At 45.5% G+C, this 24,140-nt stretch overlaps 1 protein-coding gene across 9 annotated transcripts in view; it reads right to left on the minus strand.

Annotated features, from left to right (window-relative positions):
* DDR2 (discoidin domain receptor tyrosine kinase 2) overlaps positions 1–24,140 on the minus strand; it is a 176,995-nt gene that overhangs the window by 91,679 nt on the left and 61,176 nt on the right. The window contains exon 1 of one of the 9 annotated variants that reach the window (XM_017345727.4): positions 4,285–5,065. The exons of the other annotated variants lie outside the window; for them this stretch is intronic. The gene's annotated coding sequence lies outside the window, so the exon portion shown is untranslated. Of the gene's footprint in view, positions 1–4,284; positions 5,066–24,140 lie in introns of those variants that run through there. 9 annotated transcript variants of the gene reach the window in all.

Here is a 24,140-nt window from a genome sequence, read left to right on the forward strand (position 1 = left end):
TTAAGGTGCAGACAGCTTTTTTGTTTGCCAATTTAATTTCCTTTGGGTAAATTCCAAGGAGTGGGATGGCTGGGTTGTATGGTAGGGTTATATTCAGGTTTCTGAGGAATCTCCAGACTGACTTCCATAGTGGCTTTACCAGTTTGCATTCCCACAACGGTGGGTTAGTGTCCCTTTTTCCCCACATCCTCGCCAGCATCTGTTGTTGGTAGATTTCTGTATGTGAGCCATTCTAACCGGGGTGAGGTGAAACATCATTATGGTTTTGATTTGCATTTCCCTGATTGCTAGTGATCTTGAACATTTTTTCATGTGTCTGTTGGTCATTTGGATTTCCTCTTTTGAAAAATGTCTATTGAGGTCCTTGGCCCATCACAGAATCATCTTAATACTATCTCCTCCAGTGGTTTATCCTGGCCATAAATCCTAATAATAGAATCATGACAACCACTATTTAGAATTTTGGCCAGGATGTGCATTTTAACATGTTTTGTAAAAGAATGACCCAATCCCATGAGCATGCTTCTACGCATCTACACCAGGGATATCAGTCTGAGCTCCACTGTCACTAAATTATTTAAAGAAACATTGGATTTCAGCCAAAAGTGAGCTCTGGACAGCAAAATGGATCATTCTTCCAAGAAAATACTGCCAACCTCCTTAATATCACTTAATAGTTAAAAAGAATAATTAGATTGATTGTGGTCAGTTATCCACACAGCATGTATACTAGGAATCCAAAGATAAATCAGGTGATAAAAATTCTGACAATTAAGGCAGGTGTTTGGCACATTGATTAAGATGACACGTTGGGTGCCTGCATCGCATATCAGAGTACCTGATTACCTGATTCAAGTCTCAGCTCCTTCGCTTCCAATTCAGCTTCCTGCTAATGTGCGCCACATGAGGGCAGCAGCTGATGGCTCAGTGCCCCTGCTGCCTATGTGGGAGACCTGAACGGAGTTTCTGGTCCCCAGCTTTGACCTGGCCAGACCCCAGGTGTTGTGGGCATTTGGGAAGTGAAATGAAGCAGATGGAAGATCTCTGCCCATCTCTGTTTCTTGCTCTCTCTCTCTATCTCTCTCTATGCATTTCAAATAAAATAAAAATAATTTTTAATTAAAAAATATGAATCAGGGCCAGTGCTGTGGCAAAGACGGTAAAGCCACTGCTTGCAGTATGGGCATCCCATATGGTCACCGGTTCAAATCCCAGCTGCTCCACTTCCAATCCAACTCCCTGCTAATGTGCCTGGGAAAATAGAAGAAGATGGCCCAAGTGCTTGGGCCCCTGCACCCATGTGGGAGACCCAGGGGAGCTCCTGGATCCTGGCTTCGGAACTGCCCAGCTCCAGGCATTGCAGCTATTTGGGGAGTGAACCAGTGGATGGAAGATCTCTCTCTCTCTCTCTCTCTCTCTCTCTTTCTCTCTCTTTCAAAAAAATAAATCTTTTTTTAAAAGGAGCATATTTATCAAAAGTGACAGAAGACAGTGTTGCTAGCAGTAGCCAAGATATTGTTGCTGAACACTGAGTGAAGGGTGGGCTAAAGCTGAAAACGGAAAATAAACTGTTAGATCTTGCAATGCTAAATGCAAGAAATTGGTGAGCAATAGGTTCAGGGCAGAGTTATGGTAACTACAAATGTGCCAGATGCCCAGTTCTCTCGTATTGACATTTGTTCAAAAACAGAGTTGGAGATGCTTATGGTTATAAAGAGGCATGTGTGGTTATCACTCCTAACTCACTGAGCCACATCCCAACTGATATCATAGGATGAGTGGGAATAGAAACTAATTAGCAAAAATAACTCCTTGATCTGCAAATCCAAACATCTTGGCATTTATGGCTAAGAATTTTACCATATAACAATGGATTTTTTTAAAAGATTTATTTATTTATTTGAAAGTCAGAGTTACAGAGACAGAGGGAGAGAGAGAGAGAGAGAGAGATCTCCATCCACTGGTTCACTCCCCTAGATGGCCGCAACAGCTGGGGCTGGGCCAGGCTGATGCCAGGAACCAGGAGCTTCTTCCAGGTCTCCCACATGGGTGCAGGGGCACAACCACTTGGGCCATCTTCCACTGCTTTCCCAGACACATTAGCAGGGAGCTGGATCAGAAGTAGAACAGCCGAGACATGAACCAGTATCCATATGAGATGCTGGCATCACAGGTGAAGACTTAACTGGCTGTGCCACAACACTGGCCCCAGTTGGCTCTTATTTTTATACCTGTGAGTGATGAAACTAAAACACTTGGACAAAATAACGATGGCGTTTGTAGAAATGAGTGCTTCTTATACAAATGAAATCAACATGAACTTAAAAAATGTTGAATACATTGAAAATACTCTAAATTTTGCTTTTATTTTCTCATGTTTTGATTGGATCAAACCAAAAAAAATGAGAGAAAGAGGCAATAACCCAAACCCAGCACTGTGCAGCTGGTTAAACTTCTGCATGTGATGCCTGCCTTCCATATGAGCACTGGTTCCGTCCCAGATGCTCCACTTACAATCCAGCTCCCTGCCAACGCACCTGGGAAAAGCTGTAGAAGATGGCCCAAGTATCTAGGCCCCTGTAACCCATCTGGGAGACTTGGATGGAATTCCAGGCTCCTGGCTTCAGCTTGGCTCAGTTCTGGAGATTGTGGCCATCTGGGGAGTGAACCAGCGGATGAAAGATATCCCTCCCCTTCTCCTCTCCTCGACTCTCCTCACCTCTCCTTGCCTCTCCTCTCCTCTCCCCCTCCCCCTTACTCTCCCCCTGCTTCTCCCCCTCCCTCTCCTTCTTTCTCTCTGTAACTCTGGTTTTCAAAAAAAAATAATTTTTTTAAACAAACCATAATGGGAATGAGATGTTTTGATTCAACTCAGCAAACAGTTTTGAGAAGGCATTGAGAGAGTAAATGTTTCTTGTCAGTTCTCAAAGCCTGCTTGTCCTGTCCCCAGGTTCCCAGGAGTCATGGAACCCCCACGTAAGTCAGCAGTCTCCGCTAGCCTTCTCCTGTGTGTCCTGCTGTGGCAACCTCCTGTTGTGAACAATCCTGGTCAAATAAAGGGAGGGGGGTCCCAGAGGATATTCTCTTAACAAGAAAACCCCAGAAGGATTAAGGAATCTAAAACCCTCACTCTAGGAGTCAAACAGAGTAAATTCAACCTTGAGAAATCTAGTGATCTCCCCTGTTTTTCCTCTGAAAACCCAGGACAGCTTTTGCTAGTGGAAACATTCCTACAAGGACCCTCCCCCGCCCTAGAGAAGCTTGAGCCACGTGCATCCACACACAGCACGAGCTGGGCGGAAGCGGGCAGGGGATGGCCCAACCTTAGCAATTCGGCTGCATCCCAGCCCAATTTGAGATGGGAACATTTCCTCACTACTCTCTTGAAAAATATTCACCAAGGCACATCAGGAAGTGAAGTTAAAGGAGCAGGAAAGGTAAATTACATATATTCTCTGCAACAGGCGAGCCTAGAGTGGCAGCTGATGATGTGACCAACTTCAACCCAGCCAGCACAAGGGGTTCATCCAGCCTGCTGAGCAGAGCAGCTCCCTGGACAGATCCGCAAACCGAATCCCATGACTGCTCTGCTTGGCCTCAGTAACCCATCCAGCTTGGCCAGTGGGCTGCCCTCTGTCCCTTCTCATCTTTGCCACCTTCTCAGTTTTCCCCTCAATCAGCCCCCGTGCTGGGTTCCATTCAGCCAGGTGTCCTACCAAGACATCTCTAATTCACATAAACAAAACAAGTAAATATTAGTGACCAACAACTTAGCAGATTCTATCTTCAGTCACACAGTGGCTCTCTCTCATTGTCAGCTACTGTTACTGTTAGCAACTATGTCATCTGTTCATTGCCAGCTGCTGTCAGTCTTATCAACTATAAATCCTCGGGTGGGAAAGGGATAACTCCAGCCCATCCAATCCTACAGTCACTCCTCCAACAACCCCAGTGGAACCAGAATGTTTGCCTTTTGACAGCAGCACTGACCTTTATTAGCACTGTGATTTTCAGCAAGCGACTCAGTTTTCCCATCTGAAAAATGGGATCTTAGTAACAGTACTTCCCATGAGCTCCAAGCTGAGGAGTAAATGAGTTAATACTCAGAACAGCGTTTGGCATTAAGTCTTAGCTATTATTGTTACAACTGGAGTGATTTAAATAACTGGAGTTAGTCTCATTTGACTATCAGGACAGGGCTAGGGCGCATACATCTTGAATAATCACGACATTACAACGCCTTGGCAGCAAAGATAAACACTAAAAACAAACAAAAAGCCTTACCTCCTTTTCACTAATAAGCAGCAGTCCAGGTTAGCCTGCAAAGTTGTCAGTTTCAGTCTCCTCCTGGAACATATTTCTCCAAGTCTGTCTAATCCTACATTTGCTCTAAACTTCTGGGGACACTTCAGTTTTCAGCAAGTGACTTTGTGAAACTCCGCAGTTCAATGTTTCCTTGCCAGGGAGAGCTCATGAGCTGGATTTTATGACCTATCCAACAGACCTCCTTGGCTCCAATACTTGGGCTGCTCAGTGTCTTCCTGGGGGTGGGGGGAAGGGCTTGGTTCTTTTTAAAAACCTGCCCACAATTCCATCTCTTCTAAGACACACACAGACTAAGCCACGATTCTTATCTGTGACTTGTATGAAGTTCAATCAAACAAATAAACAGAGTTGCCCATAAATACGTTGTTGCAAATCTCTACTGAGCTCTCCCCATAAGAACCTAATCAGACCCAAGATGCTCTGACCACCCCCAACCCCCACCCAGAATGATGATGAGGAATGCAGCCAAAGGAGGCAGGAAGGCACAAGGAGAGGGCTCTGCCTAGGCCCCCTGTACTGTGGAAATCTGCAGAGAAGACACGCCGGACGCTAAGGACAGAGACCCAGGCCCAGGAACGATGTGAATTCTGGGGCCTCACTGGGTAGAGAGCACCAGCCGGGAAGAAGGCTGTGAGGCATATGGCTGCCTCTTGATCGCAGCAGGAAGAGGGGGCAGGCAGCAAGGGTGTGGGCGGGAGGTGGGGGGGAATGGGGCCTCTCTTAATAAGGCTGCGGTCTGGGCCCGGACCAGAAGGGAGTAGCTGTCAGTTTCATTTGGAGCTGGGGATTGGTGAGGTGCTCATCCGGCAATGGCCTCCACCCAGTGCGCGTCCAATCAACGCTGTTTTTCAAAGCCTCGTCCAGCTTTGGCCAAGGAGACAGCGATTAAAGCCAGGGGCTCGGTCTGAAGCCTGCCGGAGCCTAGAGCTCTGCAGCTCAGGAAACTTGACACCCAGGGAGGGAAACTGAAGGAGGAGAGTCACAGCCAAACAAACCCACCTTCCGCCAGCCCGCGCTCTGAGCCCAGAGGCCAGACCCTGGCAGCGGGAGGGATGGCCAAATGCCTGCACGCTCTTCCTCCTCCAGGGTCACGATTTCCCTAGAGAGGAGACCCTCTTTCTTCGACCATGCGGAGAGCTTCCTTTATGAACCCTTGCTTGGGGAACAGTATGTTAGTGTTCCGTGTTGGAAACACTGTTGGTCGCAGATCTGCAGATCAGACACTCTGATGAGCCGGTGCAATCTGCTATCACTCCCTTTCTACCCTTGAACCAACACTGGGTGGATTGTGTCCCGAGGAATCCATGGTACTAGATAGCCTAAAGTAGGAAGCGTTTAGCTGTACAAGTTAGTTGATTTCTTTTTCAAGATTGGCGGCCATAGAATCAAATCAGAGGGGGCTGGGATGATAGGTCAGCACTACTTCAGACCTGCTGTGTAACCTAAGGCAAATAGCTCCACCCTTCTGAGCTTCAATTTCCTCATCCATACAATAGGGATAATAGTGACCATACCATATGACTGTTACTCAAATTAAATAAGATTGTCTATTTAAAGCAGTGACGATAATGTCTGGCATAACAAGTACCGAATACATGGTAGCTATGAATTTATCTAATGCTCAAGTCTTTATCATTTTCCAAACAATTCTATTAAAATCATTGTAAAGATTGGCCGGCACCGCGGCTCACTAGGCTAATCCTCCACCTTGTGGCGCCGGCACACTGGGTTCTAGTCCCGGTCAGGGCGCCAGATTCTGTCCCGGTTGCTCCTCTTCCAGGCCAGCTCTCTGCTGTGGCCAGGGAGTGCAGTGGAGGATGGTCCAAGTGTTTAGGCCCTGCACCCCATGGGAGACCAGGAGAAGTACCCGGCTCCTGCCATCGGATCAGCACGGTGTGCCGGCTGATTGGAGGGCGAACCAACGGCAAAGGAAGACCTTTCTCTCTGTCTCTCTCTCTCTCTCACTGTCCACTCTGCCTGTAAAAAAATTAAAAAATAGTAATAAAATAAAATAAAAAATTAAAAAAATCATTGTAAAGATCAATTCAGTAGACTGTGCCACAGTCTCACTGCTCCATATCCCCTGTTCTCTCTTCCCACGCGCCAGCCCAGCCAGGCTCAGTGGCCCCGCTCCTCACCCTGGTACAAAGATTGGCACCAGGACTGTTTTCTCTTCCCGCTTGTCTGTCCCACCCTCCCATCATGCGAAAAGAATTCACTTCCATTTGAAGGGACTATGATAAATTGGAAAAGATGTTCACCAAGTATTCCAAAACCTTGACAATATTCATAGAGTCTGGGTCAGAATGTTTTTTTCTAGAAAATAATCACAATGCTGTTGTCCCACAACATAGTAAGATATCTGGATCTCTAATTTTAACTTTTTCCACAGATTCATTCAGCGTTCTCTGAACTGAAATTTTACATGCCATTGAGTAAAGTAAGGTATTGTTAATATTGAAAAGGTAATAATCCTGTGTTTCAGCAGTTATAGAGCTCAGAATTAACCGGAATGAAAGCTCAAGTAGCAAAACTGGTCTGGCTTTTGTGAGTTGGCAAATGGTGTGTTTTTTGTAATATCATTACAGCAGTTACTAATATTTCCAAACTCTTGTCATATCGTGAGGAAGTAGCTCAACAGATTCATTTTTAAAATATTTGTTGAGCAATTTCTAAACGTCAGGAAGTGTGCTAAGTACTGAGGATATACACACAGTTACTTCTGACTTGTGTCGGAGTTTAGTAGGAGATTCAGGAAGATGAAGTCAATTACAGGATGATGTGAGAAGGCAGCTGTGGGGAGAGCACAGAGCACTGTAAGAGCCCCCGTGGGAGAACACCTGACCCAGGTTTAAGGGTCAGGAAAAGCTCCCCAGACTAAGCAATATCTAAGCTAAAGCCCAAGGAGTGTACACAACACTCAGTGAGTAGGTGACAATGCTACAAGGAGAAGCACCCTCGTGTAGGGGGCTCAGAGGGAATATGGGGAAATAGAATCATTCTCCTGGGACTCCAGCATGGAGTGCATAGCACAAGCAGCAAGAAAGGAGACCAGAGGAGGCAGAAATGTTGTAGGGCATTTCTCTGACCACAAGAGGGAACCGCTAGAGGACCACAGACAAAGGAGTGCCATGATCAGATAAGAAACAAAATCGGAAGAGAAAGGGAAAAATGGGAAATGGAAAGGCAAAGTTAAGAAACTGTTGCCCCTCTGGCCTCAGAATCAGCCCTTAAGGCATTTGGATCTGGCAAAAAAAAAAAAAAAAAAGCCCACGTGAGAATTTCAGGCATGGAAAGCCAGGACATTGTGGCAAAAAATGACCTACAAGAAAGGTCTCTGTGAGATTCCAGTGGAAAGACGGGGCCATCTGTCGCTCCCCCTCTTCGTGGAGGAACGACACAAGACCCTGCCTAGGCTTCATATCCGAGTCACGGCACCATTATGTCGCTCCCCCTCTTCGTGGAGGAACGACACAGGACCCTGCGCTGTTCTTTTGTCTGCTCGGCCCTCCCCGGGTTTGCTGCTGGTTCTTCCCGGGTTGGCTACCGACCCTTCCACCTCCGTGGAAGGGCAGTTCCCCCTGCCACTTTCCCCACTTCCGTGGGGGAGCGGCACACCACCGGCCGGCTCTCTCGGGAGCTGCTCAGGTGTTCCTCCAGATAGATGTTCTTGGTGCATGTTGTCTCTCTCCTCCTTTATAGTCGTCTTCCACCAATCCCAACTCTGCTACCCACATGCCGAGTACGCTGCTCTCCTCCAATCAGGAGCAGGATCAGTCCTGCAGGTCATCACTCAAGTTGGCGAGAGGCAGCTGCGTAGAAGTTGTTACTCCCTTCTCAGCGCCATATTGTGGGAGAGCAGATGCATAGATTAAGTCTTTTTTTTTTTTTTTTTTTTTTTTATTTTTTGACAGGCAGAGTGGACAGTGAGAGAGAGAGACAGAGAGAGAAAGGTCTTCCTTTGCCGTTGGATCACCCTCCAATGGCCGCCGCTGCAGCCGGCGCACTGCGCTGATCCGATGGCAGGAGCCAGGATCCAGGTGCTTTTCCTGGTCTCCCATGGGGTGCAGGGCCCAAGCACCTGGGCCATCCTCCACTGCACTCCCTGGCCATAGCAGAGAGCTGGCCTGGAAGAGGGGCAACCGGGACAGAATCCGGCGCCCCAACCGGGACTAGAACCCGGTGTGCCGGCGCCGCAAGGTGGAGGATTAGCCTATTGAGCCACGGCGCCGGCTCTAGAATAAGTCTTAATTCCAGTAACAGTCTAGTCCAAGTTGCTCCCCACAGCCATCAAAAAAGGAGGTACCTTTCTCTGAAGGGAGGAGAGAACTTCCACTTTGCTTATGGCCTTGTCTAAATAAGGTCAGAGTTTGTGGACTCAAAAGGCTTCCACAGCCTTGGCAGCTCATATTAAGAGCCTCGGGTGATTACTGATGTCATAAATAAGAGTGTCAATTGTTAATCACAGGAGTCACTGTGCACTTGCTCCTCATGTAGGACCTCTGTCCTTAATGAGTTGTAAAAATTTTTCTTCAAACAGTACTTTAAACTTTGTGTGTCTGTGTGGGTGCAAACTGTTGAAATCTTAGTATAGAGTTGGTCTTCTGTGTATAAAGATAATTAAAAAGGAATCTTAATGAAGAATAGGATGGGAGAGGGAGTAGGAGGTGGGACAGGAGTGGAGGTGGGAGGGCAGGTATGGGGGGAAGAATTGCGGTATTACTGAAGCTGTACCTATGAAATTTATATTTATTAAATAAAAGCTTTCTGAAAGAAAAGAGGGAAGGGAAGGGAAGGGAAGGGAAGGGAAGGGAAGAAGCTGTTGCCCAAACAGGGCAAATAGAAAGGAAAAAAAAAGTAGATTATCAAGAGTTAGGTATGGAACCAAATGGGCTATGATTGGGTTCAAAGGTGAGGAAGAGTGAAGGTCAGGAGGCCAGAGTTTCTTGCTTTGGAGGCTGGAGATCCTACCATAGGGCCCTCGCACAAACTGTTCTCTCTGCCTCGAGTGCTCCTCTCCATACACCTCCTACACTCACACACTTCATTCAGGTTCCTGCTCAAACACTGCCTTGTCAGCGGCCTTCTTCAACCACCCCATATAAAATAACACCTTCTCAGTGCCCTAATTCTGTCCCATCCCCATTATTTTCTGTCCATTTATCTTCTTTTAAAAAAAATTATTTATTTGAAAGAGTTACAGAAAGGCAGAGGCAGAGAGAGAGAAGGAGGTCTTCCTGGTTCACTCCCCAGATGGCCACAACAGTCAGAGCTGCACCAATCCGAAGCCAGGAGTTTCTTTTGGGTCTCTGATGTGGGTGCAGGGACCCAAGGACTTGGGCCATCTTCTACTGCTTTCCCAGGCCATAGCAGAGAGCTGGATCAGAAATGGAGCAGCCGAGACCCGAACCAGTGCCCATCTGGATACCAGCACTGCAGGTGGCGGCTTTACCCACTACACCACAGCGCCGGCCCCTCCATTTACCTTCTAATGGTATTATAGAGTGTTTATTACTGCCTGACACTTTATGTATTTATTCATTCAGTTGCCTTTCTGTCTTTGTGAGAATGCAAACTTGTGAGAGCAATAATTTGTTCTCTTCTGTTCACTGGTTCAGAATCTAAAAGAGCTCTTGCCAAATAGACTTTCCCAGCATAGCTTTGCTTAATGAATAAGTTTGTGAAGTTAGGAAACATAAGAGAAAGCACAAAGGTAACCCAGAAAGACACACATTTACAACTATTTCCAACATGTCATTCAGAAGCTCCTTTGCTTTTTAGCTAATGAAGACACTAGATATACAGAAAAGTATACAAATCACACCTGTACAGCTCAGTAAATTATAACAAATGAACACATCCAGGGATCACCGAACACAGTAAGAAACAGAACCTCCTCACAACACAGAAGCCCTCTACACAGCTTTCCCAATCATTATGCCACTTGCCCCTCCCTGTAGGTAATCAGTAAGCTGACTTCTAACCTCATAAATATTTTTGCCTGCCTCTGAGATTTTTATATAGGTAATAATTCCATTTGCTTGACTCCTTTTATTTAAAATTGGATTTGTGAGCTTCTTCCACATTGTCATATGAAACAACACTTCATGCTTTTTCGGCATGCTTTGCTGTAGAGGATTCCACTTTATGAATGGTCTGTAGCTTATTGTCTACTAATGAACACCTACACATTTCCTATTAGGAGCCATTACTAATAATTCTATATGAACATTGCAGAATGTACCTTTAGTAAACATGTAGGCACATTCCTTATATACATATAGGTGTATATAAAGGTAGATGGATGATAGATACAGATATAGAAGAGTAATTGTCAGATCATAGATTATGTATGTATATGTCCAGTTTTTATAAATATTGACAAGAAGTCATTCAAAATTTTTGCACCAGTTTCAACTCTCACTTGTAATGTGCATACATTCTTTTCCATTCTCCAAATCCCCAACATACTTGGCAGCACAAGTCCTTAGTTTCAGTTATTTGGGCGGGTGAGGAGTGGTATTTCATTTCCTTGATGACTAACGAAGGTAAGCACGTTTTCAGATGTGTCATTTGGATATCCACTCTTGTGAAGTTCCTATTTGGGTCTCTTTTCCCCATATTTGGTCTTATTTATTATTATTATTGATTTGGGAGTTATTTTTAGCTCTGAATACAAGCACTTTATTGGTTGTAAATGCTCCAAATATTTTCTGCAACTCTACTGTTTGCCTTTCCTTTTTTTTTTTTTAAGTTTACTTACTTATTTTAGAGAAAGAGAGAGGAAAAAAGAGAGCTCTCTCATCTGCCAATTCATTCCCCAAATGCCTGCAGTGGCTGGGGCTGGGCCAACACTGAAACCTGGAGGCGGAAACTCAATCCAGGCATCCCATGAGGGTGGCAGGAACCCAGTGAAGTGACCCACCATTGCTGCCTCCCAGGGTTTGCATGGGCAGGGAGCTGAAGTCAGGAGCTAGAGCCAGATATGAAATCCAGGTACTCCAGTATGAGGTGTGGCCATCTCAGCCAGTGTTTTAACCACTAGGCCAAGTGCCTGCTCTAACTTCCCCTTTCTTAACAGTAACTTTGAATAAACATGAATTCTTCACTTGAATGCAGTCCACACTGTGCCAGTCTTTCCCTTCAGGATAATGCTGTCCGTGAACTTAAAACTGTTGTAGGGAAATAATCACAGAGGAAAATGAGTAAAGCAGGCAAATGGAGGTGAAAGAAAAGCACCTAGCAAATGGGGAGAATGCTCTGAGCCAAGGCAGAGACGTGCTCCCGAAACTGTGCAGACCCTGGGCTGGACTGGTTAGGGTAGGAGGTTTATGTAAGTATACGCAGGAGAAAAGTTTAGCCAAGTAAGGTGAGGTTAGACTGCAGGCACCTTTAAAGCCAGACCCAGGTGTTTTCCTTTGACCTGAAGGTCATGCTGAAGCAGACATTGGCAATAGCCTGCAAGACCTGCTTCTACAGGCTCATTAAGCTGATTGTCCAGTTTTCGAGTTTTCTGCACATCAGCTGACATCATGTTGGTGGCTTGAAATCAAGCACTGGAAAAGTATTTGCACAATGAAAATCAGCTCACATCCGGGCAACCCACCTCCCCCAAGAGCCAGTTGTTAAACCTCTGCCAGCAGCGCATCAGCAGACACTGCTCTTCCTCATCTCTGTGCTCCCATCACTGAGCACAGGGTCTGCGGCAGTGTTCATTGAATCACTTGGCATTTTGGAGGGCAGGCATTTGGGTCAGCAGTTAAGACATCACGTGGGCTGTCCACATCCCACCTCAGAGAGCCATTCAAGTCCCAGCTCAGCTTCCCATTCCAGTTTCCTGGGATGTGCACTCTGGTAAGCACAAGACCTTGGGTCCCTGCAACCCTCATGGGAGACCCAGATTGAGGGCTAGACTCCTGGCATTGGCCTAGCCCAGCCCCAGCTCTTGAGGGCATATGGGAAGAGAACCAGCAAATGGAAAATCAATATCTCTTTTTCTGTCTGTAACTCTGTCTTTCAAATAAAATAAATCTCAAAAAAATGAAATAAAAAGACAATCCAATTAAAAAAGAGTTATACCCAAATAAAAAAAACTTCTAAAATTAACTTTTTAAAAAAATCATAAATTGGACTTTTTCACAACACCACATATCATTCCTTTTAGGAGCACAAGTAAACACGTTTTTCTGATAATAATTATGAGAATCCTATGCTCTGCTGCTTCAGCGCAATCACCAGGTATGAGACGAAGCTGACTGTGGGAGAACACAGAATCCAAGGCAGGCAGTGGGCACGGGAAGCCAGTTCCTGCAGTGCCCAGTCCTCAGGAGTATTTCTCGGCCAGCTGTGTTCCTAGGAGTTCTGTGGAGCATCCTTTCCCATGAAAATCTCAGAGTGGAAACAGCCCAGGCGATTCCTCGAGCCAAAAGCTCATCGAACACACAAGGCCACTGGACGAGCAGCCTGGAGCCTGTACGCCAGACACTGGGCTTCTCCCTTGGTGTTCCCTCCAAAAACAGGATGGGAAACGTCAGATGGTGAGAAAGCTTATGACTCACACCAACAATGCCCTATGGGGGAAATGGGCTTTCAGTTACAGGGTGAGTAAAGTTTTATTTGCTATACAAACCCAAGAGCCAAAACTTGGTGAAAAAAAAAAAAAAACATAAATCAAAACAGACACCACACCAGAATTTCCAAGCAATTTAAAAATCTAACTGCAGATCCCTGTGTTTTTAGAGCAAGAATACCATTCCAATGATTCTTAACCAAAAGAATGGCCAGGGTTGGTTCAGTGTGGGGGTCGGCATATGAGAAGTTCCACAGCAGTAGGGTTGAGGGCCTGTGTGATTCAAACGAAAGTTATCTTGGATTATAACTGCTTTAATTTATTTTTAGTCATGGTAACTCACTTGGAAATCTCTAAGAACATTATAGAAGGCATAACGTTTTACATTTATAAAAAGAAGCATGAGTTTTCCAAAGGATGAACAGTATTCATATACTTTAATTCTCATCTTTCGCAGATGAGGAAACCCGAAATTCAACTGTAAACTCTACAAGAACAAGGAGCAGGCTGGCGCCGCGGCTCACTAGGCTAATCCTCCGCCTTGCAGCGCCGACACACGGGGTTCTAGTCCTGGTCGGGGCGCCAGATTCTGTCCCGGTTGCCCCTCTTCCAGGCCAGCTCTCTGCTCTGGCCCAGGAAGGCAATGGAGGATGGCCCAAGTGCTTGGGCCCTGCACCCCATGGGAGACCAGGAGAAGCACCTGGCTCCTGCCATCGGATCAGCGTGGTACGCCAGCTGCAGTGTGCCAGCCGCGGCGGCCATTGGAGGGTGAACCAACGGCAAAGGAAGACCTTTCTCCTTTCTCTCTGTCTCTCTCTCTCACTGTCCACTCTGTCAAAAAAAAAATAACAAGGAGCAAGTCTATTACACATCAGTATGTGACCGTCTCTAATTACGCCTGACACATAGTAGGTGTGCCAGGAATAACTACTGAACAAATGAACAAGAGTCATGACTTGGAGCGTGACACGTGTTAGCATTTTGGCAGAGCTGGCTCCAGGGTCCTAACCCCAAACCCAGTGATTTCTCCATCCTGGTTTGGTGGTTAATTAGGAACAAAAAGTCCGGAGCCAGACTGCCGAGTTTCCTAGGCCAGACCCACCACTTACTAGCTGTGTGTGACTCTGGGTGGGGTTTGGAACATCCCCCAACCTCAGCTTCCTCTTCTGTAAAATGGGGGTAATCATAGTCCAGCTCCCAGAGAGCAGTCATGAGCATAACATAGGGAAACACATGCAAGGCATTTAGAAACTGCCCAGCCCACATGTCAATACACGTGAACATTGTTCTATTAAGTGATAAGATGGGACTCCCTGAACATAGTACCTAACAGCTCAGCTGTCTTCTGCATTCTTAACAACCCTTTGGAAAATTAGCCCGAGACAAAACTGTAAAGCATTGTCTATGACACTTCACATTTTTCTCCAGTAGCCCAGCAATTCAAAGTAAACCCAAAGACCACCCAAAAACATAAACAAGACAGGCTTTGAAGGAAGGGCTTTTGTGACTCATTAACTATCCCCTGTAATGCCTGGCAGAGAATAGGTGAGATAGGTTAACTGTCAATAGTTCAGATGGTATCCTTTGTGTCCCAGGTTTAAATCCAAATTCCTCTTTATTGTATGATCTGGGAAGAGTGATTTTCCCTCCCTGAGTTTATGCTTCTTCAGATGTAAAATGAGTTTAGTACCTGCACTTACCACAGGCTTGTGGTGAGAACTCAACATTGGCACTTAGCTGGAAATACAAGCATTTCTACACATGACAATGCGAATTCCCGTGAGTTCTGGTCAACTCAACTACGTGACAGAGAATGGTATTCTCTTGTCACTGGCTGTCCCTACTGACCACATTGCAACCGGCACAGGAGCCATGGACCAAGTGCACGCAGCCGTGCTGACACTGGCCTGAAGAGATGTGCAAACAATACATGAAGCCAACACTGATGACGGGAACAAAGTGCAGGCCCAACCAGCCCCAACTGAGGAAACTTTGTCACACAATGGAAATGTGGGCATCTTTCTGATGTGACATCATGTGGCCACCTTGAGGGCTGAGGTTTCATCAATGGAAACAAACTCCAATGTCCCACCCATTGACAAGAGTCTGAGGACCGGCCGGCACCACAGCCAAAGCCAGCCATACCACCACTGGCAGGCGGGATGACGGATGCACTGGGTTTGAGCTCTCTCTGGGTGCCTCTCCACCCCTTGGGACTTTCCTGGCCTTTGTCCTGCCAGTATCCAGCAGAAGCACAGCTCAGTTCAAGCTAGGACAATCAACCTTTGGACAATCGCATCTATGGACATATTCCAGCACCGCTCCTCTATGACTCATGCAGTCTTGCTTTCTGGGCAGACCCATCACCCACACTCAGATTGGATTATTAATAGAGAGTGTAGCTGTTCTTCAACTAACAGAGCTTAAAACCAATAAACTAGAAGATTTTACCACGTGAGGGTGGTGCTATGAGCAACAGCTTAGACTCTAGGGGCTGGTGTGTTGGCGTAATGGTAAAGCCACCACCTGTGATAGGGCACCCGCCAGTTCGTGTCCTGGTTCGAGTCCCGGCTGTTCCAGAGCCAGGTGCAGGCTGAGTACACTCAGCTGACCCACTGAGTTACCTTGGGTGGGACAGTTAACTTCTCTGTGCCTTGGTCATCTTATCAGTAAGCTCTACTGCACATCACTTCCATGAGATCAAATGAGCTCATGCGTAAAACACTTAGGAAGTATCCAGGAAACAGCAAGCATGCTACAAAGGCTGGCTGTCATTAGCACACAACCTACACTGAGTGGTAAAGGATGCGTCCAAATGAAGAGAAAGGAGACAGGGAAGGAGCCGAATGCTGAGCTGAAAGGCTGTTGTGTCTTTGTGCGGGCTGGTTCCTGCACTGGAGAAATACATGACTTTTGCTTCATTCTTAACACATGCTCAAATAGTCCCATCAGTAAATGTCTCATAGAACACATCCAAAACAAAGACTTTTTTTCTCTGCCCCATTCCTATACAACGCTGAAGATGCTGATCGAACCACATGCAATGTTTCCAAAACAATCACCTTTAGACTGAAGCAACCTGGAAATTTTCAATGGACTGGACGGCAGTTTCAAAAAATGAGCAACAAATCCTTAAACAAGCCAGCATTCCTAATCTGCCACAGCCACTTCTGGAAATTATAAGCAAACGCCGACACGACTAGGAGTTAGTCTACCTATAACCAGCACAGCATGGCCAGAGGCTAGGGAAAGCAAGCGGAGCAGTGGGCCCATTTCACAGCCATGGCCACACTTTTCCCAGGGCTGACAACCAAGCCCCAGGGCACCCAAACCGCCTGTCAGTATTCCTAGACCAGGTCATGCCTTGCCTTCCCTTCCTCCTCCCGCATCCAGGACAGTTGTGAGGGAAATCAGAAAGTGTAACTCTGGTCAAGACCACTTTACCAGCTGTGCAAGGAAGTCAGCGTCAGGCAGAAGAAAGGCCAGAGTAGCCTCAAGCCTGGCAGCCTGGTTGTCTTCTTGCTCTGGCTCTTTCCGCTTTCGTTCCTACCAGGCCCCCTCCTGTCCCTACCCAAAGCCTTCACCGTGTGTGGATTTTAACAAGAGAAAATGAGGTGCTAGGACTATCTTTGCTATACTCTGAGGAGGCTGAGATCAACTCAGTCCAACAAATTTTTAAAACCATCAACAATAGCAATAATTCATTGTTTATGGAGGACTTAAACAAAACTCCAGATAATTTTATAGGTCTATAAGACAGCAAAACCAACAGGACACAGTCCTTCTTTTTAGAATGACATATATTTGAATGATGTACCCAAGATGACAGTTAATAAAAGGTGAAATTATGATTTCAGCCCAGGCAGTGGGTCTCCAGACTGCACATTTCTTTTTTTTTTTTTTTAAGATTTATTTATTCATTTGAAAGTCAGAGTTACACAGAGAGAGAAGGAGAGGCAGAGAGAGAGGTCTTCCATCTGTTGGTTCACTCCCCAATTGGCCGCAACAGCCAGAGCCGCACTGATCCAAAGCCAGGAGCCAGGAGCTTCTTCCAGGTCTCCCATGTGGGTACAACAGCCCAAGGACAGGGCCATCTTCTACTGCTTTCCCAGGCCATAACAGAGATTTGGATCAGAAGTGGAGCAGCTGGGACTTGAACCATCGCCCATATGGGATGCCAGCGCTGCAGGCAGTGGCATTACCTGCTATGCCATAGCTCTGGCTCCCAGGCTGTACATTTCTAACCATTCTACTACCCTACCTCCCAATCATGAGAAGGAAAAGTTCTTGTTGCCAAGTTCAAGTTTGGGTATTGTGTACATCTGTAGATTTCAGGTTTTCTTGGTTTTTTTTTTTAAGTGAATTTATGGGGTTAATAAAGATAATTAGTTGTAATAATAATTAGTAAATATAAGAATTAATTAAGATAGTATTTGTGCTAAAGGCACTGTGTGTGTGAGTGGGTTTGTATGAGGTACTTTAAAAAGTTCATGACAAACAGAATTATGAGACAAGCTGACTTTCATGTACATTTTTGAAATCTGTGCATACAGGGAGTTTTCAAAAAGTTCATGGAAAATGTATATCACTAACAAACTGTGCATGGATTTCAAAAATGTTTTTGTGCCAACATAAACTTATCTTTTCACTCCATTTTCCCATAAACTTTTTGAAGAACATTTGTGTCTCTGTGTGTGTGTGTTCTGTTCCACATATGAGGTTTTCAAGGCTCCCAGGACCCACATCACATGAGTTTTTATATAACCCTTTTTGGCTGGTTGGATGCTGGTTGGTTTGAATCATTTCATGATGGTTCCACCCACACAAGCAGAAGTATTCTACTAGGAAACAAAGCATCTGTCTTTTAACCTCTCTTAAATTGCTACAAAACTTCTTGTTCACACACATTCTCTAAAGTCCAAATAGCCAAAACCTGAGCTTTGGGTCTTAGAGAAGTCTGAACACAGCTCTGCAAAAAGAACCCAGTCCCTCATGTTCCGTAAAACGTCTAAATGAAGAATCAGCAATGTTAGTTGGGGAAGAATAAACCAGATTAAAAATTACATTAAAATTCTTGGCATTTGACTTTAGGTGTACAGGGTCAAGTTGCCATGATAAGGTATGGTTAACACCAGTCAATGCAGTAATTCTTTTGGATTGAGGAATCTCATATATTTATAAAAGAAGCATATTTTTCATTCCTTGTCAAATAGAGGCTTGGAAGGAAAAGGCAGCATTGCCCTCATAAATTAAATGGGAAACTGAGATAGAAAAAACTGAATTAGATTCACCAAGAGAATCGAAGAGTTTTAGAACTGGAAGAATTCACTTGTACAAGTTCGCAAAGCAAGTGAATGGTGCTACCACACTCAGGCCTCCTGGAGCTGTATCTAGAGTTTTTGGAAAACAAGGCCACACTGAAGTATGTTTGTGTTGGTCTTTCTCTGGATTTTGTGTTGTGTTCCTTTGATCTAAATGTCTTCCTGTTGTCATTAGCACACAGTCTCAATGGCAGTAGTACTATGTCGTCAAATAGAGTAGACTCCTCCACGTTGTTCTTCTTTTCCCAAGTTTTTCTTTTTTTTTTTTTTTTTTTTTTTTTTTTTTTACAGGCAGAGTTAGACAATGAGAGAGAGAGAGAGAGAGAGAGAGAGAGAGACAGAGACAGAGAGAAAGGTCTTCCTTTTGCTGTTGGTTCACCCTCCAATGACTGCCGCGGCCGGCACACCACGCTGATCCGAAGCCAGGAGCCAGGTGCTTCTCTGGGTCTCCCATGGGGTGCAGGGCCCAAACATTTGGGCCATCCTCCACTGCCTTCCCGGGCCACAGCAGAGAGCTGGACTGGAAGAGGGGCCACCGGGAAAGAATCCGGCACCCTGACCGGGACTAGAACCGGGTGTGCTGGCACCGCTAGGTGGAGGATTAGCCTATTGAGCCGCGGCGCCGGCCATCCAAGTTTTCCATAGCATTATAGTTTCTTGGCCTCTCAATCTAAATTTTAGCACAATGTCATCATGCTCATGCAAAAAAAGTTACTAAGATTTTGGTAAGAATTATGTTAAGTCTACATTTCAAGAAATTCAAGAATTTCAAGAACTGGCATCATTGCTATCATGTGTGTTCATACTGTTGAGCACTTCCATTTATTTAGTTCTTCTTTTGTTTTTTTCATCAGGTTTTATAACTTTCCACCTACAAGTCCTATGTATGTTTTGTTATATTTCCACAAAAGCATTTTCAAGTGATTATAAATAACATAATGTTTTTTATTGTAGTGTCCACAAGTCCATAACTAGTGCATAAAGATACAGTTGATTTTTGCATCCTGAGAGCTTACTGACCCACCTACTAGTTCTGAGGGGCATGTTTGGTACATTTGTTTGGATTTTCTATGTACGTAATTGTGTCATCTTCAAATATATATGTAGTTTCATTTTTCTCTTTTCCAATCTGTATGCCTTTAATTTACTTCTTGGAATGGCCAGAACCTCCAGTACTCTATCAAGTAAGAGTGGCAGAACAGGCATCCTTGACTAGATCCTATCTCCAAGGAGAAAGCATTTAGTCTTTCAACATTAAGTATCACATTAGCTGTAGACTTTTTACAGATGCTGTTTACCAAATTGAACTAATTCTCCTCTATTCCTAATTTATTGAGAGCCTCGATCTTTTGTGAGTGTTGAATTTTGTCAAATTATTTTCCCCACCAATGAATATGAATATAATTTTATATTAGAGTTGTTTGACAGGGGCCAGCACTGTGGTGTAGCAGGTAAAGCTGCTGCCTGCAGTGCCGGCATCCCATATGGGCGCCAGTTCAAGTCCCAACTGCTCTACTTCCAATCCGGCTCTCTGCTATGGCCTGGGAAAGCAGTAGAAGATGGCCCAAGTGCTTGGGCCCCTGTATCCACATGGGAGACCCAGAGAAAGCTCCTGGCTCCTGGCTTCAGATCAGCTCAGCTCTAGTTGTTGTGGCCATTTAGGGAGTGAGCCAGCGGCTGGAAGACTTTCTCTCTCTGCCTCTGTCTTTCTGTAAGTCTGCCTTTCAAATAAATAAATAAATCTTATAAAGTCAGTCTCACTTGATATGGTATGCAATTCTTTATATACTTTATTGTATTCAATTTGCTGATATTTTGTTGAGAATTTTGAGCTCTTCTTCTTTCCTTTGATAGAATTTTTCATCCTTTTCTTCCAATATACCAATATCATTATATTTGAAGGAACTGTCTTAGAGACAGCATAAACTTAGATCATGTTTTGAAAGTACTCCACTAATTTTTATCATTTTTATAATTCAAACAATTGCATGTGTTTTAATCTAATGAATTAATTCATTTTATCTTCAAAATAATATACTCAAAATATATCTGTTTCACAAATGAGAAAACTGAAACACATGTAGGTTAAAAATTTTTCTCCCTGAGTTAACATACCTAGCAAATTGTAGGTTTGAAATTTGAACCAATTTGAACCCACAGTGTTCACCAGCCTCAACTGGCCAGAAGCTAGGCTACCTTAATCTCACACCTAGAGTTTGACTCAGGCAGCATTTATTCTAACGGGTGCACCTGCTCAGGGTACGCCAGTCCCATCTGGGAGAAGTGAAGGTCCAATTCATCTGTTAGGCCTCTGGCCTGAGAGTGCTTACAGCCACACATGCCAGAAGTGATAGCTGCTATTGCTACTAGGTTCAGGTAGGCAGGGGGTACCAGTGCTCTTCTTGTGATCCCAGAGGACCTGGGCAGTAGAAGCCAAAATCATTGGCAGGCTGAGTGAGTGGTACAGAGTCCCAAGCCAACTAAAAAAAAAGAGGGGGGGTCTACTTCAGCATGGGCAAACACAGTAGCAGTATCCAGACAAAGAGAGGTACACTAGGTCCAGTACTGTGGTGTAGCAGGTAAAAATCACTGCCTGCGGCACCACCATCCCATATGGACACTGGTTCGAGTCCAAGCTGCTCCATTTCCAATTCAGCTCCTTGCTAATGTGCCTGGGAAAAGCAGTGGAGGACGACCCAAGTGCTTGGAACCCTGACACCCATGTGTGAGACCTGAAAGAAGCTCCCTGGTTCCTGGCTTTGGCCTGGCCCAGCCCTAGCATTGCAGCCATCTGGGGAGTGAACCAGCCAATAGAAGATCGATCTCTCTCTTTCAAATAAATAAATCTTTAAAATAATAAAAAAAAAAAAAGAGCTGCACCAAGGTAAGCATTGACCCCCCCACTCTATACCCTCACTGAGGGTTTCTCCAGGAAAGAGGTGGGAGAAGCCCAGATAAGACACTGGTCCAAAGCAGACACACAGACATCACTAGGGGCCTCTTAAGGTCATAGTTTAAGGCTCTTCCGGATTCGGCAGAAATCACCTAAATGTTCCAAGGCGGACCAAAAATTAACCTTCTTCCCTTGAAATAAATCAGATTATAAGATGACCCAGAGCCGGCACCATGGCTCAATAGGCTAATCCTCCACCTGTGGCACCGGCACACCGGGTTGTAGTCCTGGTCGGGGTGCCAGATTCTGTCCAGGTTGCTCCTCTTCCCATCCGGCTCTTTGCTGTGGCCCTGGAGTGCAGTGGAGGATGGCCCAAGTGCTTGGGCCCTGCACCCGCAAGGGAGACCAGGAGGAGGCACCTGGCTCCTGGCTTCAGATCAGCACGGTGCGCCAGCCGCAGCGCACCGGCCGCAGCAGCCATTGGGGGTAAACCAACAGCAAAGGAAGACCTTTCTCTCTGTCTCTCTCTCTCTCACTGTCCACTCTGCCTATCAAAAAAAAAAAAAAATGACCCAGAACAGAGGGCCATGGCTCTACATACACATCATAGCTGTGAACACTCTCATCCTAGGATCACCCACTCTCTGAATGTTTATGTCCCCTAAAAGTCATGAAACCTAATCCCCAGTCTGATGGCATTTGGAGTTGGGGCCTTGGGGGATGATTAAGTCAGAAGAGCGGAGCCTGCGCGCACTGCAGTAGTGTCCTTGCAGAAAGGGCGCCCGGGAGCTCCCTTCCTCCTTCTGACCTTGTGAGGACACAAGGAAACCGCAGTCGACGAGACGGGAGCTGGAACCTCCAGACACTAAATCTGACGGCGTTTGGATCTAGGATGTCCAGGCTTCCAGAACCAAGAGAAATAAATTGCTGTTGTTCCTAGGTCCCCTGGTCTGTGGTGGTTTGTGATAACTGCTCGAAGGGACTAAAACACTTCCCCACCACCCCAGCCTCCATGCAGGGTCTCCTGGAATTTGGGTGAGCTTGAGCAGTGCGATCAATAGAAAGAGGACAAAATGATCAGGTAAGTGACCTCTGTCACCACAGAGAGGACAGGACCTGGGGAACCAGCCAAAGAAAGAGACTCTCGGTCAACCCACAATTGTAACTTGCATAAATCAATCAATCAAATTGCGGGCTGAGACCATGTAGATGAAGTTTTAACCTGAGTGGCTAGAACCCCTTTGCCTGTGGTTAAGGCTGGGCACCGTAGACGAAACTAAATGAGATGATGTGCCAGCAATTTATTGCACAAAAACTAGAAAACAGGTCCGGGAAGGTTAAGACAGTCTCTCAAGGTCATCTAGCAAAAGGGGAAGCAGAGCTCCAGCCGAAAGTCTGGTTTCAATCTGGATCTTTGGCTCCAGTGTTCTCTTCATTCTACCACACTCCAACACAAAAACAAGCAGATGTGACGCTCACATTTGTAAGAACACAACATTCCTCCCCCAAAAAAGAAGCCACACTGACTTCCAGCAAGTCCCTGCCTGAGCCTGAATTTTCTTAGAAATATCTTTTCAATTTTATAATTTCAATTTTATAAAATATTTATAATTTCAATTTTATAAAAGCTGTGTGTTTCCAGATAAAGACTGAAATGCATCCAGCTTACAGGACTGAGTCAAGTCTTCTTACTTTCTCCCCTTCTTCTCTCTTCCCAATAAAAAGAAAGCAAAGAAAACCTTCCAGAAGATCGGGTTACATTGTTTTCTCACACTTAGATCGAGGGGTCCATTTCCCCAAGTGTCATTCTAAATACAACTGAGGCCATTCATCTCAATGAAGCCTTCACAAGAAAGACAAGGGCTGCTCTAGTGTCATTCACAATTCGAACACGCTTCAGCACTCTAGGAATCATCCTGGCAAACATTGTCCAAGCTCTTAACTTTAAAATAAGATGCTCACCTGTGTCTGTGGGCATCCGATTTGTTCTCTTTCCTATCTTCTCAAGATCTCGCAGCACCGTCTCCCTGACCCATGAGGCTGGAGAACTCTGAGACTTCCCTGGGTTCCCCTTGCCAAGCCCAATCCGGAGTTCAAGGGCAGAACAGTGTCCCTCTCTCACTGGTCTTTGAACACAACTCCTTTGTTGTCTGAGGGACTCCCATAGAGACTGCCACTGTTTGAGGGAAGGTACAAGTTTGCCTCTGGACAACTATTCTGTCTGCCCTGCAGGCCAAGGATGGGCAGCTCTGTGGGAAGAAATCCGATACCAGTCATAACTGAAGATGGTTTCCTAACCCCTCAGCTACTTGCTCCATGACCTTGGGCCCACGCTTCCTCCTTTACAAAAGAGGCTTTGGAACAGAGGCTCTCCTGTGGCCCCTCCCAGCTGTAACTTTCTGTAAAACCTAAGTTTCTCATGTGAAAACCCAGAGGATTTCAGAGAGGTTGATGCATCAGGAGAGGACAGAACCTCAGCAACCAAATCTTAAGAATAGATGATCTTGGGGCTGGCACTGTGGCGCAACAGGTTAAAGCCCTAGCCTGAAGAGCCAGCATCCCATATGGGCGCCGGTTCTAGTCCCGGCCACTCCTCTTCCGATCTGGCTCTCCGCTATGGCCTAGGAAAGCAGTAGAAGATGGCTCAAGTCCTTGGGCCCTTGCACCCACATGGAAGACCCAGAAGAAGCTCCTGGCTCCTGGCTTCAGATTGGCGCATCTCCAGCCATTGAGGCCCTTTGGGGAGTGAACCAGCGGATGGAAGACCTTTCTCTCTGTCTCTCCCTCTCATTGTCTATAACTCTACCTCTCAAATAAATAAATAAAATCTTAAAAAAAAAAAAAAGAATAGATGATCTTGTTACAGGAAATTGAATTGGGGCAATTTCCTTAGTCCAAATGGGCACCAGAGGCTGAGTGGAGGATCAGAAGCAGCTTGTTATCGTCAACGGGCCCTGTGGAATTGCTTGCCAAGACTGAGCCTCAAATCCAGGTTTCTTACAATATTTATAGGTTCATCAGCATCATGCCT

Source organism: Oryctolagus cuniculus, chromosome 7 (genome assembly GCF_051225735.1).
Source record: "Oryctolagus cuniculus isolate XC-2025 breed Fujian yellow rabbit chromosome 7, ASM5122573v1, whole genome shotgun sequence".
NCBI lineage: Eukaryota > Metazoa > Chordata > Mammalia > Lagomorpha > Leporidae > Oryctolagus > Oryctolagus cuniculus.